A 14,885-nucleotide genomic window follows, 5' to 3' on the forward strand; every position below is an offset into this window, starting at 1 on the left:
AAAAATTTTTTACCGTACCCTGCTTCTCTCATACAGTACTTATAAAATATGTCAATTTTATTGGAAATTATCTCATAAAAAATGTGAAACAAGCTTTGTAAATTTCTTAACAACTTCCCAGTCCATGGAGTCATATACGACTCACGAAATCAAATTTGAATAAGTTCATGAGCCACAGATGACTTATATGTCAACAATTTTGAAACATTTTTTCGGTATGAACGTGGCGCGATCTTTTATTTTAACATACTTGGACGTAAAGCAAAAAACTTTCGAAAGAAAATTTCGCAATTTGCCATTTAATCATTAGAAGAAACTTGCAATAAATAAATCTAAAAGACTAAAAGAAACCTAACCCAAGATACCCCAAATTAGTTGAATTTCATAAATATGTTATTTAGCTTGACATAAAATAAACCAGTGGACGAGGAATATTCTTAAAATGAAATGCTTGGGGACAAGAAAGTTGTTAATATAATGCGATCGCGGAGCAACTACCTTAATTATGATACAATATTGTCTCTTCATTAATTGCATGTCGTCACATCAATCAAATTCTAAAATCTAAAGTTTAATTAACTAAAATCAATTTGCATTTGTTTAAATCCAAATATAATTATAGTAATTATAGTTATTTACTAATCCCAAGCTATGAACTAGGTTTATTATAAACAATATTTCAATAAATAGATATGTCAACATCCCTATTATCTCTATTATATGTATAAATAAACATATGAAAATAGATATTACATATCTAAATTTAAAAATCAATATTGAGCTTTTTAAAGAGTTTTTACCTTTTGAGGTCCCTAAATTTCAAAAATACCATTTTTGTTACTTTTAAGGAATTTTTCTTAAAAGAAAATTGCCTTAGATTTTCTGTAAGAAGGTAAAAATCGAAAACTTTTATGTTCAATAAAATTTTTCATTTGGAAGTTGATATTGCGGTAAAATCTATAGACAAAAGTAAATTTTTAGATCAAAAGTTTGATTAAACAAAAATTATTAAAAATTTTTTCTTCACTTACACCTTTTCGTTGATCATGATTTCTTGATGTAGTTAAAAAACGACTAGTATAAAGTTTTTGAGTTCCAATTCCCGTAGTTCACGGAGCAGCGCCCTTTTTGTTAAATGATCAATGCATACTTGAAGCTTCGTGAATAATTTTGTTTTTGGCGAGTCTAACAAACTTTCTGTCTAACTTTTTCCAATAGTGCTTTTTCAAATGATCAAACGAGCATTATAACGTCATATATAATAAGCTACCGGTCTATAATAATGCAACAGAGAATTTGTCGGGCACTATGACCGCTTGATAACATTAAGCGGTCATTAAGTAATTATTAAACCATTCAGCAAAAATGAACTAGGCATGTTGGTAGATATGCTCATCGATGCAGTATTTTTGTCGGACAAAATATTTTACTGTTTAATAATTATTAATGTTTTAAAGTGTCAGTCATAGTATCCGACAAATTTCCGTGCTGCATTTTTTCAGACAGTTATCATGCTCATTTGAAAATGCAGTACATTCGAAAAAGTCTGAGAGAGAAAGTTTGAAAGACTCACCAAAAGCAAGCCACTCACGAAGTTTCAAGTATGTTTTAATCATTTAGCAAGAAGGGTGCTGTCCCGTGGAATCGTATTTCTATGACATGCTTTATTAGTATATATAAATCTAATAGAATTATTCAATTTTATCCAAGTTTTATAAGTGACCGAAAACATCTGAAATTGGTTCCTGTATATTAAGAATCGATTACAATATCATAATATGGTATCAGCTACCGAACACCCAAGTGGAACTTTCCAATAGAAACCTACCGCATTCCGTAACGAAATTCTCAAATTGGATGGTGGAGGTGCAAGGAAAACAGAAGTGCAGTAATATCATGAGCGATGGTAATAATAAACCATTTTCTTAGCGTATGGACTAAAAGTGATCAATGAACATAGATACTTAATGGGTCAATTATTTTCTTCTTGGCTATACTTCAGCACATACTCTGAGTTAATGATATAATTAGTTAAGATTGTTACTGGACACTCAGAGAAGAGCATAACAACAAAAGAAATCATTAATTTCTCATGTTTCAAACGCATAACCTATGTCGCTACCCCTACCTTCCTCCCACCCTTAGCGACACCCATGACCAGAGAGAAAATTCAATTTTTCAAATAATTATCAGAGTTTCATAACCACTAATGAAAATGGGCCTAGGATTGTAAAGTAATAAGGAGACTACAAGTTGTGATTTTCTCATGTTATATACAGAGGTTGTGTGGCGAACATATTCAATTTTTATTTGATTAAAATATGCAGCATCACAATCAATCTTTTATAATCTCATTGTATTATTTGTGTTTTTTAGTAGCGGCATGATATGAACGAGAGAGAAACGTACCTACTAAGTTTAGTCAATGCAACTTCATAGAAGAACGCGTCCGCGCGACTACACTAACATTATATCACTTGTGTAGCGTGTGTGTGCTAACTGCTAATACTACGGCTGCGAAACTCCTAAAAACAATTTTCAGCACAACACACAACATACAATAATACTACACACACGCAAGCAACAAGCATACTTTGAAAATTCTTTGCCAACTATAATAATAATAATAATAATAATAACAAAAATAAAACAGAGATTTAACAAAATAGCATTTAAATTTTTTGTGACAAATTTCCTTCATCATACTTTCCAAGTTTTAATTTTGTAGTGAGTTTTCAAAAAAAAAAAAGAAGAAATTTCAAAAATGATAATTTTTTTAAATATTTATCAAAAATAAATTTTTTTTTGGTTCGGTGCGGAAATGTGTGTGTAAAAGTGATTTTTATTTCAAAAAATGTGTGATTTAAAAGTTTTATTATTATAAAAGTTTAAGGCTTATTTTTATAGTGTGATTTTTCTTCGATTCAAGGTAAAAGCATTTTATTATTTAATTTTTTTGTTTATAGTTTTGAATCTATTTTTATTTGCCTATATAATATATTACGAGTCGAACTAACAGTTTTGACAATTTATTTGGAAAAATTTTTCACCTTAAATTTAATTAATAAAATTGGTACCAGTGTATGATTTCAAAATAATTTTAAAATTGCTTATGTACTTATTGTGAAAAACAAGGGAATTCTTTTTAGAATTTTCTTTCATAGGCCTATTTGTTTGTGTAGACTATTTTCAGAAACAAAATAATCCAATTTGAGTGAATATTTAAGAAATAATTTAAAATCCTTAACGCGAATATCAAAAAACTACGCAGTGAAGTTGTAGCGAAAATTCGTTATTATCACTCAAATATTATCAACAATGCTACATCGGTACTACTACGTATTCAGATATTTATATTTAATTTATGTCTAGATATTTCTAATAATTTCTAGAAACATGAAGGCCAAAATTTGTTCTATTCAAATGAAAGCATATAAGAAACGTCTTAAGAAAATAAAAAATCATTCTGTCGAAGCTGCGTAACGTAAGTGAATTTCCGAAAATTACCCTTTTTAGATCGAGAACTATCCTTTATAGAACCTCTAAAAGTTCAAATACCGTCATTTGTTACAAAAAGGAAATATCATCGAAAAATATTAGATGCAGTTGTGAGAAAAAGACCAAATGTTGAATTATAGAAAGTATATTTTCAATTTAGTTTCTTCTAATTTTTAACTTTTTTGCGGATTCTTTTTGTTTTATTTTTATTTACCTTTTGTTCTTATACCAACTATTACTTTTGAGATTGGCCATTCATCTGTTTGCACATTTTTATGAAGCAATAAATTATTATTAAACTTATGAGTTTTGAAATAAAAGTACAAATATGCAAGTTCGAGTGCAGCTAAGGTTGCCAACCTTTAACTTTCTATAATAAACCATAAAAAATTATAGTATTTTATGAAAAAGAGCCATGATTCCTATTTATTTTTGTTATATCAACTCAACCGGCTGAAATTACAAAAAAAATGGAATTATTTTTCCACTCACATACACCATTTTCATTTATTTAATATTTTATCAAGTACAGTTCTAGGAAAAACGTAAAATTGTTTAAAATTGAATTGTTTTCAATCAGTTTCAACAGGTTGAAGTGGTAAGGTAAAAGGCTAGAGGCAAAAATTTTTTAACTTTTCTTTATGAAACGCCTAATTAACTAGAATTATTCTTTTTCTTACGAAGTGGCTGGAATTAAAAGCAAAAATGAAATAACCTTAAAAATTTGATAAATATTTTCTTAAAGTATGGGGTCATTTTTTCCAAATTCGACTTAAAAAATCGAATCAAAAGAAAATATGCTTAATGTTTATCGATAATTGAAGGTCAAAGTCATGGACACTTCTTGTCATGGGCAAAAGAGGACAGTCGCTAGTCCTCTATTGCGTAAATATGAGTAAACTACTGCACTTCGTGATAGTAAATAAAGTAGGAGTGAAGCGCAACTCGCCAAAGTTTTTCTTTTTTCTATGCAGCACCTGTTACTTGACCTACTTTAAGGTAGTTTGACCGAAATCCCGCTTTTCTGAGGAATTTGATGAAATTCGAACATAATGTTAATGAGATATTTATAAGTAATTAAAGCTCACATAAATAACTTACTATGTACAGTACCATGGGTGTTGTTACAAATGGTCCACGTATATATATGAGCATGTTTTATTAACTTGACTATAAAGGCCATACTACGTTAAATACACTGTACATCCATTAATATACCTAATAAGTATCAATAAGGGTAAGACTTGAAAACAAAAAGGGGTGGCTTTAATAAATACCGACTTATCTATTCTATTAAACGAATGCCCCTATATTCTTCAATAAAATGTATTTATTACAGAAGTTGTATGGCGGTCACAGCCATTTCCTCAGTCGTATGTTATATGCAATACATTTTTGAAAAATTACTTGTCAGTAGATTAAAATTTAAAACGTAGTCTACTTGAGAAAAAATGTAATATCTCTCATAGGATACAGTCATTTTTCATCGATTGCCGTATTATACAGGTTGTTTTATAAACACTCTTACATTTTCTGGGTGTCACATCTTTATATGAAAGAAAAGCAGAAAATATTTTATTAAAGTTTGATAAAAATAGCTATTGGGTGTAAAGGAACGATCATTTATGGCTGTTGCTTCATTATACCAAAACAGTAATAACAATAATAACAGTAATACGTGCTGCTCAAAAGGTAAATATTATAATAAATAGTTGATACACTGTCGACAAACGATTATGAAATAGAAGTCACGAAGTCGAAGTCGAAAAATAGTGTGAAATCATGATCCAGGAATCAGGATAAATCAATATAGTCCAATAAAATGAAGATTTAAACTGTCATCAAAACGGAAGCCTGCATTTTTGAACATAATTTCGTTTTGACATAAATTTGAAGTATACAATATTAAAAAATATTGAATTCTGTTCAGGAGGTAGAAAAACAATAAAAACTACCCCTAAAATCACTTTTTTGAAGATATCTCGAAAACATACGAAGATATGGGAAAAAATGTATAAATCAAAATTTTCTGTAAAATCATTTCTAATCACTTTTGATATATTTGCAATAAACAAATCTAATTTATAGCGTAAAAAACGTAATTTTGGAGGATTTTTCCGATATTCCGAGGGATATTTTTTCATATTGTATGTGACTGAGCTTTAAATTAGGCTTGTTTATAGCAAATATCGCAAACGTCAAAAGTGATTACAAATGATTTTACAGAAAATTTTTATATCTACATTTTTAATTAAAACTTTTTCCTATATCATCGTATGCTTTCGATATGTTTCCAAAAAAATTATTTTGGGAATAATTTTTAATGTTTTTCTATCCCCTAAATATAACTCAATATTTTTTAACTATGTAAACCTCTCTATGTCAAAACGAGCATATATTCAAAAATGCAGACTTCCGTTTTGATGGTAGTTTAAATCTTCATTTTATTGGACTAATAATTCAGTGTATACTTTGCAAAATTTTCCGGATAGTTATTATAAATCAGAATATTAAAACTTGATAAAATCCAGTAGTTGTTCAGAATTTTTCGATTTTTGTCTCAATTTTTTCTTGTGACAAAACATTTTATTTGCAATCCTCTTTCAATAATCAAATCCAAAAGTCAATTTTTTTAATTAAATTTTTAAGTAAACATGTGTTTTTCTCTTTCTTAACCACCTTTAACATAGAACAAAGGAGGTCTTCAAAAGTTTATTGAATATTGATATATATATTTGAATAAAGATATGTAAAAGATAAACTGAATGAGCTATTAAAAACGTTTCTTTCAAAAAATTTACGGAAAAACCGATAAAGTTGCAAAGTAAAGTAAGCCTCTTGCAAAACCTCAAATATTTAAAATTGTTTTTACCGTACAGTGCTTACTTAACTCATGTTCGAAATTGATTATTCTATCTTTGTTTTATTAAAAGCAATCTCGTAGCATCAATTCATTCACAATAATTTTTATTCACACGTATTTGGTTGAAATACTTCATAACTTTTAATGAATAGATTTTATGAGAAAACAGAGACTATACCTACAGACATTCCCCATACACGAATTATAAATCCTAGAATATCCTCGTAATATTTCAATATTTCTATTTAAGCGTTCTCAGTCAGACGTTTAGATAGGCATTAAGTTGAACTAACAAGCAGACGGATTTGTGAAAATGACGTAATTAAATCAGTTTATGAACACCTGTAACTACCAAAAACATATTTCTACAACAACTATTTTTAACCTTCATAAAGATTATATTAAACTTATAATATCCCTTGTATATTACATTATATATCTAGTAGATAAAATCTTATAGAATACCCTTATAAATTGTGGTTATACGGATATATTGTACTTACACTTTGTATTCCATGTAAAAATATATATATATATATATATATATATATATATATATATATATATATAGATATGTGTCATTTGAAAAACTCATAATATGAAAATCAGAGTCACGAATTGAAGTCATAGTATTGTTGTTTGATTTTAGCGCTTTTTTACTGATAAAAATAAGGATATTGCGTCAAAACGAGCGTAAAGTAATAAAAGTAACTGCTTTTTACCATATGTAAAATATTTGATATTTTACCAAATAATATTTTTATTAAATCTTTGTTTGCTTATGCGTGCTCACTTTTAATATTCCTTTGAGATTCGCTACAACCCATAAGAAATATACCATATGGTGACGATGAAACCGAGTTAAGGTGAAGCTTAGTTTTACCAGCGTTGGCCAAGGCATATAATTCATGGCTTGATTTGGCAGCCTTAAGCCTTGGCTGGCTGATTCAAACTCCGTCTGTAAAATATACATACCTAATATGCATAAATTTTAGAACTTATTAGCATACGTTCATTCCAGGCAAAATTATAATTTTTTAACTTGCACGTAGTTTCCGTGAAGATCGGTAACTAGGTTTGGGCAAATCTGTCATCAATAGAGGATAATCCAGCTGTCAAATTGACCATATTACCTTAAAAATTAGTAATACTAAATTTGCTACCATGAAAAAATTTGAAAGTGAAATTAAAATTGATTAAAATACGAAGAAGTTATAAGCAATCAAAGATTGCATTCAAAGGTTGTTCATCTCCTTTTAGCAAAACAAAGTTTTATATGTAATCTCTATGGCGATACCCACGTGTGACGTCACTAGTAGGTATCTTCCTCTTTGTTTAATTAGGAATTTTAAACGTTCATATATTCATTCATTTAAATTTCAAACGTATACTAGTAAAGATTTTTTAAAATCAACTTTACTTTTCTGCACGTCCAGTGAGAATTTTTCACCTGAAGTGATAAAAAAATTTAGTCCGATTCCCTGTTGTGAAGCTATGTTATCAATTGTTTGGACAAGATTGATCCAGACTTGGTTTTCAAGCTTAATGCGATGCTGAAAAATCTTTAGCCAGGCTTGAAGCAATATTGGAGTAGTTTTTATTTTCTATATGGAAAATACCGACAAATTTTGAAATTTGTATTACCTACATAAAAAATAAAGGAAATTTAGGAAATTAAAAATATAATAGGAAATAAAAATTTTAATTGCGAAGGTACAGGAAAGGAATATATTTAGTTAAAGATAGTTTTTAGTCCTCAATTTTAAAAATATAGTCTTAAAAGATTTAGAAAAGGCGCTTAATTAACATATTAGCTAAAATTCTTTCAATTTTTATGTAAGCCAGATATTTGCTATGATCGTAGTTAATATGCAGATACGTTTTTTAAACCATTTTTATAAACCTGGCTTAATACATGGAAATTTTCCTTATTTGTGGCAATTTAGTTTGCTTTACTTTTAATCCATTATGAAGAAGCCATGTGCGACTGCCTATTATCATGAATAAACTATAGCAAGTTGAAAATTACAGATTGTTCTTTTAGAGCCGTGTATTCTTAATAACTGTAAAAAATGTTAATCTTTTAAAGTAGATATCATATTATTTCTAAGATACCTACCTTGGATAATCAAATCGGGATTACTATTTCATTTATTTTCTACACGTTCTAGAAAAAGTATATTAAAATGTTATTAGAAAAAAATGTTTACGTAATATACAGAAGAACCTCGATGACTTGAATCTTAGAGAAAAATTATCAAGGTCAAAAATAATGAATTTCAGTGTGTCGTATACTATCAGAAAGTAGTTTTTTACTTTATAATTTGTACTTATAGAGTCTTTCCAAAGCCTTTCAAAACGATCAATTAGATTTCAAAAAAGAGCCTTTTATTTGAAATATTTTACTCAAATATACAAAAAGTAACAATTAATAATAAATAATATGGCAAAATTAATATCAAATTTTAAAAAACTTCGAGTTAATGAGGTTCTACTGTATTTAAAAGTACAATTGTCAAGAAAAATTGTATGACGTTATTTATGGTATTGAAAAATTCATTTGAATAAAAGTGCTAAAACTATCAAACTCGAATATTTTTACTAATGGTTTAATATTTTTTATTTCAAATATCACTTAATTTTAATTATTAATACTAAATTAAATGAGAACACTTCATGAACGAACACTGGCAACGTCATGAAAAAGTTGATTTCAATTTGGCTTTTTTTTTTATAATTTTTTTTATGTCCATTTGCAATATAGATTATAATTAGCACACAATTTGTCGTTGCTAACCCCAGATTAAATTTTATTAGATATTTTTGTACCAATTTAACAAAAAACTTTATAATTTTAGAATAGATAGCAATTCGGTTGTTTTACACATCCAGCATAAGTTAACGCAATTGCTTTCAAGTGTAAGGCGTATTTTATCCCTTACAATAAGGAAAGAAGAATATTCGAAATTCAGCCTTTAAAATATACTCTCGAAATCCCTACCATGCTCTCGTGTCATGTAGATCTAGATTAATAACTGTTTGATTTTGATATTTATTTACTTAATCAGATAGTTATAGGCCAAAAAAATAAGAAAATAAAAAGTCGATCTGTTTAAAAAAGTAAAAAGTAAAGTTTTTTCACCGGGATTATCTTTATTTGGATGTAAGAAATGACTTCAGTCCATTTTGAGTCTATTTAAAAACTGCAATAAACTTAATAGTTTACGAGATATTTGAAAAAACCTATTTTCGCGACTTTTGACATTGAATATTATTTTTTGAGCATATGATTTTGCAATGGACTTTTCATAGCAAATTTTTTAAACAGAAAAACCTTTACTTTCCTTGGCTAATAGTGATAAATTTGTTTTACTACAACTTTGCTTTTAAAATATATTTCCATTTTAAAAAAAATTCTACAAGGTTAAGAGCATATTAACGCCGAAAAATGTATGTGTATGTAAATATTAAACTCAAAAAAATGACGTAGTTGTCAATTTATTTTTCAGTATAAGCTTCAATATATTAATAAATATTAAGCGAGATATTCAAAAATTTGTTATCTGAGGTTTAAGTATATGAAAATATTATTCCACTTGTTATGATTTTCTTTCACAAAAATTCTACACTCATGAAAATATAACTATAAATACGCAGCATTATAAAAATTTTTAATGAATCCTAGGTAGAAAAAATTTAACTAAAAATTTCATTTTTGCATGGTTTTGCCTGATTCCCAATTCAATTTGATGTGGACAGATACTAGTAAATGAAAATTCACTCATTTCAAGGTCGTTTTTTACTTCTATGTTGATCAATATTTTGTATATTTTTACCTTACACAATTTATAGTCTGAGATTTTAAAAACTGCCAAAAGTACTTACCCAGATTATTTCGTTATAAATTGCCACAATTAATTTAGAAAGTTGTCTAGGTAGTTTGATATTAACAAAGAAGTTCGATTATTGATTTTATAAGCTTATTAATTTCCACTCTACTGTTCTCGAAAAGTTTACTAGCAATATGTATAAAAAGTGAAGTAATTTGAAAATTTATCAATATTCAAATTCAATTAATTTTTTGCCTTTATCCATAAAACTATTTTTTATACATACATAAAATATTTATAAAAAAATAGCATTATTCAAAATGATATTTAGTTATAATTTTTTCCAGATAATATAATTTAATAACATTCATGTAAATTTTTGAATACCAATAAAACATAAAATGTGTAAAATCAATTTGTATGGGAAAAAAAGCTCCGAACAGAAAATATTTGTGAAGCTCGAATTTTGGCGTTTTTTCTTTCAAATAATTTTAGTTTTTTTTATTGGTTAAGAACTCAAATATATAAATTTCTGCTGGAAAGCAATTATTTTCATCCCAAAAGTCGAAATTACTAATTTTGTGATATATTTAACATTTTTTAGGTTCTACTGGGTATATTCGATTTAATTATTAACAGCCAAAGGCTTAGTAATAATCAATTATATAAGCTTGTGTCCAGAAATGTCCTAGGGTATCCAGGTATAAAACTTAGCACAAAACTTAAAATGTCAAAAAATGTAACTCTAAAAGGCAAGCGTTTCTTGTAAAAAAATATTTCGGCGTTTTTTGGCGTTGCCTGGTTATCTAACTGCGAAAGTGCGAAAGAATAGAGTGGAACAATTCCTGACAATTTCACTACAAAATTTATGAACAGATTTTATGGTGTATTATTAAAATATAAAACTTATTAATGGATACAGTTTAAATTTAAACAAAATATTGATTTAACGCAAAGCAAGTTCAATTACGACTTTTTGTAACCAGTGTGAGATTTATCAATTTCATGCTTAAATGAAGAAAAAAAAATCATTTTAAGTATGCACTAATGTTGTACTTTGAAAAATAGTGTAAAATTGTTTAAATACATCAAACAATGCAACAACACTTTTCAATTTCACGGAAATTCTATTTATATAGATTAATGTGTAATATTAAAATACAGTGTGACCACAGCTCGAAATGCCAAAATTTAAAACACTTATACTAAACATAATGAATAATCGAGTTTATTGTTTATAGGCTTTTATTAGCTTGGTATGAATGGAAGGAATCTTTTAACGTGATTTTCACTCAATTCTAAACGTCACGCTTATCAAGAATCTTCAGGATTAACGATTAACTCAAAAATCTGATGGTGGAAGCGCAGATAACAATCCATATTATTTATTAATAAAAATATTAATAGTTTAAAAAACTAAAAAACATGCTTTCCAGCTAGCTAAACTAACAAGAAGAAAATAAATAAAAATTTAAAGAAACTAAACTCACGCTCTTGTAACTAGCTGAATTAAAAAGTAGAAAATAATTTTCTATACGATTTTTTTACGATAAAATGAATGATTTTCTTAATCACTCTATTTGTTTTTTGAACTTATAGAATTTATTTTCTACTTTTTAGAAAAACCTTTTTGTGCACAGTTGGTTGCCATTTTGCAGTTTGTTCAAATGCTTTAGTTTCATATTTCTTTGGTTTTCAGCGTTTGGAGTAAAATTAAACTTTATATGGCATTATGAATATAATCTATCCCAGCTAACCATCTAATATCAACAAAATATGCCTGGAATGTTTAGTTTGTGCAAAACAAGTGTCTTTTTAAATTAGGGAATTTCGAGCTTCCACCCTATACTTAGGGTAAAATTCTTATGCGCATTTAAAACCGTACATTTAATAAATATTTTTAATATAGGTATATTTATTACAATTCACAATAAATTATATATGCACGAAATAATTCATATAATTAAAAAATTTTCATATCTAAATACAACAATTGCTTTTCTTAAAATACATTTTTATACTGGATGTTCTAAGTTAGTGGTGCAAAAACTAAACAAAATGGTCTTGTAAAATACATAAATTTTTTTCAGTTTTCCGAAAAAATTGAAAAAAATTTAAAGCTAAAATGCTGTTGATTGAAAACTTCTGCTGTTTTGTCAAAAAAAAAGTCAGAAATTTGTCACTGTTTCAAAATTAATGAATAATTTTTGAAAATCTTTTAATAAAGTCCTGAAGTCCTCATATGAAATAAAATAATATTCGATATACAAGTGTTATTGGACACGGTGAGAAAAATTTCCACAGGTAAGTACTTGATTTTGTGATAAAAGCATAAAATATTTATCATCGTTCGTATATTATCGAACATGATTTTAAGATATCCAGCCACTTCAAATTACGTGCTTGAAATATGAGAGTTATATAAAGTGTTAACTTTATGGATAAAATTTAAATGGGGTGAGATACAGAAAATGTATAGATACAAAAATTTTTATTTTAAAAAGAGACACAACTGTTTGAATTTTTTTTTCGTATAATTCAAAACTTCTTGCTTGTATCTTGATTGAAAATTTGTCGGTTTAAAAAGTTTATAAAATTTGAGAATGAGTTAAGTTATCAGAAAAAGTTGAAAATATGAATTTATTACGGTTTTCTTGAGATGTTCAGGTTTTTTCGCTATGTTCAGAGTTCAAGCAAGGTCGACGCAGAAATTCTTAACAAACAATTCTTTTTTTTGTTCGTCTCAATCCAAACAATAGAAGTAGAGATATTCAAGAAACCGCCATCCAAAAAAAACAAGAGATAAAAACCACGTGCAGAAGGTCGAACGGATCGTTCCGTAACCGGAAAACTCCTTTTCTGTATTACAACAGAGAAACCTTTTTAAAAAACAAAATTAACACTTTCCAAATATTTTTCGAATTCATTATCAAAATCCGGTAGATTTATCCAACTAATCTAGAACTGGAATATATCCCAGAAAAAAATAACTCTAGTTTAGATTTTATGTCAATCCACTATTGGAATTCTTTCAAACAACAAGCATAGCCCCCGCCGTTAATTTTCGTTCATGTTTTACTTCGAAAAATAGATTCAAACAAGTGAAAACAAACAATTGACTGAGTTAATTGTTGAAATACAATGTATAAACTGTGTTGATTACATTGTCACATTACACATACATAACTGATATTACCATATAATACATACTATACAATACAATTTGCGCCTAATTTGCGCCATGGTGGGAAACAGTGATGCTTATGAAAAAATGTTTCAAACAAAAGTTGTATAAAAATTTCAGCTTGATATCTCTTTTCGTTTTTGATTTATCGTGTTGACAGACAGACAGACGGACAAATAGACGGACAGACAACCGGAAATGGGCTAATTAGGTGATTTTATGAGCACCTATATCAAAATTTTGTTGGTAGGATCAATATTTTTAAGCGTTACAAACTTGGTACTAAACTTAATATACTATGTATATTTTCATATATACATGGTATAAAAAGTATTATACTGAATCGAATTCATAACAATACATTTTGTTACATCTGGTATTTATACATATCTACAACATGTACACATGGCCAAATAATAAATATGAAAACAATATTTTGTTCCAAATCATTTACGCATGACAACATTTTATTGGCAACTGAAAATTTATAAAAATATCGGTGCTGATCTCTATTATGGGTCGACTAACTACAACAAAACACTAAACGTTGTGTAATAAAATATGAAGCATGTCTATTGTAATTATGCTACGTTTGATATTTAATAAATAAATTAATGATGAATCCTATAAACGGGGATAAAAATTGACCGTAATCATTTACGTGCTCGAGATGAATTGAGAAGAGTATAAACCATACGACGTTAGAAACTTATTTTCAGTTGCGTATAAGAGTTTCGTCTATTTTCAGGGTTCCGTTACAATACTGACAGCCAAACCTAGCAATAATGTTACGAAAAATACGATTTACCAGAAATTATACATTTTTTTTAAATGTTACAGAAAAATTTTAAATAAAAACTACTTCATACTTCAAGGACAAGCTTTTATTGTACTAAAAAGTAGAAAATAATTTTGTAGGAGTCATTCAAGAATGATTTGCATCACAATGAATGTATTTTAAGTTTGGGTGGCATCCTGCAACTCATTTTTTATACTGAGCGCCTCAAGCTTTTACGAATAATCATGTATGAGTGACTCCTACAAAATTATTTTCTACTTTCTGGCACAATGATAGCTTCGGTGGAAGCGATGGGAAAATCAGGATCCCATATACCTTTCCATGCATTGTCATACAAATTAAGCGTCCATGCAAGATTTCAGCTCAATCCATAACTGCTTCAAAATTGATTTGCAATATTCCATCCGGACAAATATATATATATATATATATATATATATATATATTAAATATGGTGGAAGCGATGAAAAAATCAAGACACCACCTACCTTACCATGCATTGCCATCCAAACTAAGCGTCCATGAAAATTTCAGATCAATCGAAAACTGCTTTAAAATTGAGTTGCAAGATTCCATCCAGACAAACATACATACATACATACGTACATACATTGTTAGTTAAATAAAAGCTTGTAAAAATTAAGTTTAATCTATGATCTCTCAAAGTGAGCTTTGGGTACGTTTGCTACGATTGCTACGATAATGTATGCT

General features: G+C 27.9%; 1 protein-coding gene across 1 annotated transcript in view; it reads left to right on the top strand.

The window, feature by feature from the left end:
- Positions 1 to 2,893: 2,893 nt before the first annotated feature.
- Positions 2,894 to 14,885, top strand: part of LOC123298314 (FMRFamide receptor) — an 83,608-nt gene continuing 71,616 nt past the window's right edge. Inside the window, exon 1 of the mRNA XM_044880283.1 lies at positions 2,894 to 2,929. The gene's annotated coding sequence lies outside the window, so the exon portion shown is untranslated. The remainder of the gene's footprint in view (positions 2,930 to 14,885) is intronic.

The sequence above is a fragment of the Chrysoperla carnea genome, chromosome 4 (assembly GCF_905475395.1).
Source record: "Chrysoperla carnea chromosome 4, inChrCarn1.1, whole genome shotgun sequence".
NCBI lineage: Eukaryota > Metazoa > Arthropoda > Insecta > Neuroptera > Chrysopidae > Chrysoperla > Chrysoperla carnea.